Source organism: Ixodes scapularis, unplaced genomic scaffold (assembly GCF_016920785.2).
Source record: "Ixodes scapularis isolate PalLabHiFi unplaced genomic scaffold, ASM1692078v2 PGA_scaffold2__306_contigs__length_199485367, whole genome shotgun sequence".
Taxonomy (NCBI): Eukaryota; Metazoa; Arthropoda; class Arachnida; order Ixodida; family Ixodidae; genus Ixodes; species Ixodes scapularis.
In genome coordinates this window covers 43600876-43608207 of record NW_024609857.1, presented here as the reverse complement: position 1 = coordinate 43608207, position 7332 = coordinate 43600876, and the positions used below count along the sequence as shown (strand labels likewise).

Below are 7332 nucleotides of genomic sequence, written 5' to 3'. Positions count from 1 at the left end.
TTCAGGGCCATGAAAGAGGCAAAGTCAACAAGATGACCGGCCTTCTTTGCACCGTAATAATTACTTGAAACAGCACTGTGAGTTTCCCAGCACACACCTGGTACATTAAAATCGCCAATTACTAATAGTTTGCATTCACCCAGTTTGTCTGCTATATCCTCAATTCCAAGGAGACAATCATTAAACTCCTCGGGTTCAATGTATGGAGGAAAATAAAAAGTACCTATCAGAACGCGTTCTCGATTATCACACTCCAGCTCTACCCACACAGATTCCGAATAAGTCTCTAAATCGGCGCGCCTGGTGCACTTCAAAGACCCATCGATTGCCATCAAGACACCGCCTCCCGTTTTCTTTCCGCGAGATAAATCACGGTCACTGCGATGCACAAGGAAATCCGACGAAAAATACTCCCCAGACAGTATTTCTGGGCATAACCAGGTTTCCGTTATACAAAATATAGAAAAGTCAGTACATATAGCATTAGAAAAGAAGTCACTGGCCTTAGTACGAAGGCCGCGAACGTTTTGATAGTAAATGTGCGTGCTAGTCATTTCCAGGCAAGATGGTTGGGGATCACTCTATATGTTCATTCTCATCATGCACGCGGCTTCCCGTCAGCCGACCCTGAAATTCCCTGAAGAGGCAGCCCTCCGGCCAGATGTTCGGGTCAAACAATGCCTCAATGTCGTCGTCCACAGCAGCGACGTGGAATGAAGAGTACCCACCATAGCGTGTCTTCAGCTTTGTGCATCGAAGCTCCTTTGGGCCAAGGAATCGTCCGAGATGTTCTCTGACGTCCGCCGAAGAACAGTTGGCGTCCAGACGTGTCACGAAGACAGCTCTGGAATGTCGCACAGACACCGATACGGCGGTAATTCCTCCATTCTTAGAACTTCCCTTAAAGAATGGCCGCTGGGGAATGGAGCCGGGGGAACGAAGTCCAGGGACCTTTCTCGCACTGTATTCCGGTAAGCCAGGCTGAGCCGCTGAGCGGCCACGGGCCAGTGGACCGGTCTCTCCCCTATCTCCTCCCTCGTCTCGGTTGCTGTGAGCAGCTGAGCCACCGGCCCCCTCGGCCCCCTCTGCCCGCGTCGCCGAAGCGGCAACGGAGGGAACGCCCGTCAGCAACTCCGTCGTCGTCTCGCGGAAGGCTCTGCCGCTCAAGGTTAACCGGCTCTGGTCACGTTGATGCTCGGGGGGCGAACGAGGAGTCACGGCGCACGCCTCGCTGAAGGAAACAGGTTCTTCAGACACCGTCGAGGTCGATTTCCCCTTGGGGAATGGGGCGGCTCCCCCTCCTCCCAGCACGGAAGCATTCAGATCATGGCGGCCCGCCACGGCAGCGGAAGGCGGGGGTACCCCGACGTAGCTCGGGCGATGCCGGAGGTCTCGTAGCTCCGTCTGGATGTTGCGCAACATGACCGAGTGAATTTCGGAGCTCCTCGTCAGCTCGCTGCGAAGGCGAGCATTCTCCTCCCTCACAGCCGTCATCTGGTCCGTCAGGAAAGAGATGCCGTTCAAGGCGTCGGCCAGCAGGTCTCGGAGAACAGCCACCGAAGTCGCGGCGACCTCGCCGAGCCGGTCCGGGCAGGGTGAGTCCTGCTCGTCGTCAGGCCTAGCTCCGTCCGAGCTAGGACTATGCGTGTGCTCGACGGTGATGCAGTCGTTGCATATAAATGGGCTTACCCCAGTCATCATTCGTCCAACCTCGCTGTCTGGAAGCATGACACACTTCTTGTGCCAGCGTTTTCCGCACTCTTTACATCGGAGATACTTTTGTTTGCCGTAAAAAGGCTGAGAGCACCCGTAATAATAATACTAATAATATGTTAGTGTTTTAACAGTGTCCAGGGACATCCAATTGTTCTTCTTGCGGGCGCAGTGCAATAGAACGCACAAACAGACTCTTGCGCGCTCGCAGTCGCACTCATATACGCGCGCACGCACGTACACACGCATGCACACGCGCAAACCCACGCCCGCGCGCAGACGCACACGCACGCTCAACCAGAGACGCACACACGCATGCACGCGGACGCATCCACACGCGCGCGCACAAGCACGCACGCGCCATACACGCACACACACGCAAACAATTACGACGAAGGAAACGTTGCTTAAGTTAGTTTCGGTTTCGGTTTACACAAAAAAGAAACAACCTAAAGTATAAACAAAACCTAAGATTTACTCAATTTTTGTAATGTTTTACATTATTATTCTAAGGACATTTTTATTGTTACTAATATAATAATAATTCGCTTAGCATCGTTCTAAAAAAATAGCAATAAATAAAAATGAAAAGAAACTCTTGAAGACTGCGCAAGGCAATCGCTATTGCAATCAGCTTCCGTTGGGCTCGGTTGAATGGTCGTTGAATTTAAGAGGTTTCGGAAATCTCCTTTTTTTTACGTTTTAACCGTTTTAGTGGATATTTTAGATATCTTCCTCACGAATACCGTGTTCAAGAATAGCAATCGACGATTGAGAGCTGGGAGACGCTGCGTCTTGCCAACGCCCGTAAGTTCAGAACCGCCCATGCACGACTCGTGCAAACGCCGGTAAGCAACTTTCTTTTGTTTCTGCGAAGTGGGCTGCTGTTTCAAACTTTGTCGTGTACCGTGTGCTTGCTAAGCTATGCTTGATTCTAACTATGCATCTGCCCTGTGTTATTTCGTTATTTGAAAAGAGCGTAACCTCTTCAAAACCTGTGGCTCGCTCCGCAGTGTGAGAAAGATTCCCGTGCGGCGGAACCGTGGGCATGTTCTGGGCGCCGTCGTGCGGCGCTCGTCCGACGACGCTTGTGCGGAGCGTTCAGGTGCCGTCTGACGGCAGTTCAAGCATTCAGTCGCCGTCCCAAAGTGTTAATCACAGGTCATGCTAGTTCTGACGTCTTGTCCTAACAGCCGCTCGCCACCGATTTGTTTCATAAAGTGGGAGCAAGAAAAACGTTACAAGAGCGAGCATGCAGCATGATTTTTTGCATAAGCTAATGCCTGTGACGTAGAGACGCGCGGTCTCTTCGTCATATTTTCGAGGGTAAAAGCGCTGAAAACAACAGACAAACAACGCCCTGTGTTGTTCGTTTCTTTTACTTGTCCGTTGTTTTTAGAGCTTTTACCCTCGGAAATTAGGTCTCTTCGCGTTTACCGAACTGGCACACTTTTTACGTTTACGATTGTGTGATGCAAAAAATAAAAGGAGTTTAGATGTCACGTTTTTTAGTAGTGGCGAAAGCCCTTACAAAAATCAGAGCAGCTAGAAAAAGCAAAAACATGAAAAAAAGGCGGAAAAAATTAACTAACGTCAAACCTGAATATTTGATGGAGTTCTAAGACTACCACCGTACCAACTCGCCCGGTTATTGTTCCTGTCAAAGAATAATAGCCAATAGTAATAAACAAATAAATGCCAACTATTAATCGGTTACGAAGTCGTAATTAGTGCAGTGCAGCCATATGCTACTCTACTCTTTTGATGATATCAGGTAATGTGTAAACGTATAGGGCAGTTCATAGCAACCATTTATGCCCGACCTATTATATTGAGTTTTTTCTTTATATAAAAGTTATGTGAAAAAAAGTGCTCTTCCTAAATTAAGCCGCACCACTGTATGTACAATAGCGTGTAACGTTTATGTATGTTCTCAGCAAAAGAAAAGGATGCATTAAAAAAAGGCCAATCATTTTGTTTCCTCTCTGTTAGAGCTTCTTTCACGTACATGCAAAATATGGGTGTCTACGTCTAAAAGGGTGGAATTGACATTTCCAGCAGGGCTGGAGAGCCTGACTCAGTTTGGCTAGCAGCTTGAAACACATGGGAACCTGGGGAACTGAACCACAAGAGTGAGAGTGACACCCGCCTTGCACTTCCTGAACGATGGCACCATGAGGAGGGGGGAGCTGCCCTAAAGTGAACGCAATAGCAGGTGGGTCGTTCCAGTAAACCCAAATGCAGATGATACCAAGCAGAAAAATATTAATAAATGTGTTATTAAAAAAATGGAATGTGAATGGCACCGACAAGAAGGAGGAGATCAACACAGCGCTGTGTTGTGTTCATATCCTCCGTTCCCATATTCTTCATGATTTCTTTTCAATAATTGGCTACTAACTAGTCCAATCATCAGCACTAGTCAATAATAGTATGCTGCTATTTATTAGTATGAATCAACACCGTGCTTGCAGTTGAATCCTAGTCATTTATTAATAAACAAAAACGAGGGTGTAAGCTAGCTAAACAGGCTAAACACATAATTTATTAAATACAGATTCTCTGAAGGATGGCACAAACGCAGAGAAGTATCAAACACAGCTGAATATTAATGGGCAAAAAATGAATAGGCGACCCAAAAAAGAAAACGTAGGGGAAGACATGAAGTCAGTCTTTACAATTTCTCTTCTGCTTGCCACCACTTTACAAAGGAAATTCCTTCCTGGGCCTTACAGCGTTTTACTGTTCACAACCCCTGACATACCCAAGGACAGCAAACATAAAAAAGCAACCTACTAACATTTGGGTAAATGTGATTGAACAAACAACAGGGAATGCCTTGAGCTTTCAACCTAGGAAATAAAAAATATGCACAACATCAAGATTTAAAAAAACAGACGGACGCATCACACCTGTTTCGAACAAAAATATAGGCCAAGAAACTTCTTCCACTCGATGGCAAAACACAGGGAAAACACTAATAGATTTCTAGGTTTGATCATTGTTAGTGATTCTTTCAGTATACACTTGTGGTCACTCTCTTTCGTCAAAATTATTTCATCATCATCATTCATTCATTCATCATCACAGTTGTGTTCTTTAAAGGGGTACGGAAACAAAAATCTAAATATTCAAATTTCGTTCGGAAGTTAGTCAAGCATGACGGATAATAACCGTAAATGATAATCGCACGTTTGTATTTTGAACGACTGGCTATATTTTTCGTTCCAAACGGTGCACTCGAGCAAGCGCTCGAAGAGAAGCGAACGGAGAGCGCGATGCGTCATGGGATATCCGGCGCAAACAAAAACAGAAAGAAAAGATTTTCCGCGTTCGTGGAGTAGCAAGGCAGGCGTGGTTATGAGCTTTACCCTTGGTGGCGTTGCAAGCGTTGTGGTGGTGTCAATAGCATCAGCGCGTTACAACCGAGCCGTTCGAAGTACGTGTGGCGTTACAAGCGTGTGGCTGGCACACGTGGGTTGGCCCAAGGAGCACGTAGCTTCCTCGGCACTGTCAGCTTAGAGCTGAATGGGTTGGGGAAAGCAACTTTTGTTCGAGTTTTGAGCAACGGGCTAATCTTCTAGGGGGAGAATGGCTGTTTCCGGTTGCACGAACGAAGGTCCGAGAATGAGGGGAATGTTTCTTTTCCGTCTTCTTGGACCGTCTGGTACAATGCGCGATTTGTGAGTTGAGCCAGAAGGAAAGCTAAGAAAGAAAATGTTGAAATTCCAAAGAGCGGCGCTGCTCCGAAGGAATCTGCTACGTCACGACTACGTAGCAAGTTCCTCAGTGTTGCTAGATTACCTCCCAAATAGGCTCCGCATGCATCCACCGGGTGCACATTGAGAGATTGTTTATTTAGCTTTAAAATTAGTTTTCTTGTGCCTTTCAACGGAAGACTGGTCATTTTGAGGTTAGGGTGCAACATGCAACACATTCAAGCTAGGAAATGAGCGCTGAAATTTCGTTTCCCTACCCCTTTAAGGCCACACAATTATTACATTAGATCACGTGTTTTGACACAGCTGAATACATATCCTTATTTTTCTGCAACATTTATACTAAGTTCAATCGGTCCTTAACGCATGGTTTTGTCGCGTGAAGTGTTCTATGAGTCGAACGAGAATTTCTAGCGGTCCTTGGGACATGTCGTGCTGTAGACTTATGTATTACTGGCTTTTCTTAGTTAATTGTGGGATATGGCAAGCGGTATTGAATTTATTGCTGCACCAAGCGAGTAGACTCACCGTCAAAGACCGCAAGCCGCTATCTTCAAGCCGCGCAGAGTGTTCTATGAGGTGAGCAATCATGTTTGGCAGTCATTGGTACATGCAGTGCTGGGGGTTTATGTAAAACTGGCCTTGTCCGTTTGACCCAGTTTTACTTCAGAAAGAAGTGGACCTCTATAGTGCGATGGTGCTCGGCTGCATGCACATGCACCCGGTATTTATTATATTTATATATACATAAATACAAAGCTTTCTATTTTGATTCAAACAAAGTAAAAAACAAAAAAAAGAAAACGGCGTGAGTGTTACTTGGATGTTGACTTCAATGTGTGTTTGTGGGGCTCAGAGGACATTACATAAGGGGAAAACCCTTAGCAGTATGTTACTCAAAATTAATTAACCAACATTTTTAATAATGGTTTTATGGGGTATGTTTCAATTCTAGTTTCAAAGGCAGTGAATATTAAAGACTAACACAATTGACACAATTTGCGAATGGCAACAAGTTTCGAAATATTCAGTGATAAAAATCTGCCTTTTCGTCGCCCAATTCCAAAATCTTGCGCTCAGAAGGCCTCAGGATGTCGTGCGGACCTGGTTGCTTCGAACGCACCTTCACTATCCTGGAAGTATGACGCCGATGCTTCCGCCAAGGACACACTGTCGAGATAGTGACGACGTACCTGGTATGACTGGGGACTCTTCTGCCCATTATTAACGGCACGAAAACTTGAGCTCAAGCTGAGCACGGTTTTGGCATCCGACATTAAAAACGCAAAAGTTGGACAATGAATACCTTCAAGCCGCTTGGCTTTTTGTGAATGGTTTAAATAGGGATAGCCTTTAATATTGACTGGCTTTTAACACTGCAGTTGTAACATGGTCCATAAAGCCATGAATTGCAAAGCTAACAGATTTTGGTCAATTAGTCAACGTACTGTGACAGTTATCCCCTTTACTAATGTCCGCCGAGTCCCACGAACACGCAGTGAAGACATCGACAGAACTCTCACGGCCTTTTTTTTTTAAATTTTGTTAGCTTTCAAATAGAATGCTGTGCAGAGTGTATACACGTAAAACGACTTGTAGAATGTAATCATGCACATAATTGTTACAAAACTTTGCTTTTCACATAATTAAGTATTGCATTTGTCTATGCAACCTTCTAAACATAAGCAAAGCATCCAGTTTGGTACTCAAAGTGTATTCTATTCGGCAATAAATCAACGGATTACTACTTGGTTCGCCTTTGGCTTCATTGTGAAAATAATAGGCATGTGCGAATCATGAATTTTGGCTTAAAATGGATAATAATTTGAGCTTATTAACTTTTCAGTTGAATGTCACATAGTTTCTGCACCTCTCTCCAAGCCCGTGAATTCTGGGTCCG

The 7332-nt window shown here is 45.4% G+C and overlaps 1 pseudogene; it reads right to left on the bottom strand.

The window, feature by feature from the left end:
- Positions 1–1169: 1169 nt before the first annotated feature.
- LOC120847421 lies at positions 1170–1701 on the bottom strand (annotated as a pseudogene).
- Positions 1702–7332: the final 5631 nt, after the last annotated feature.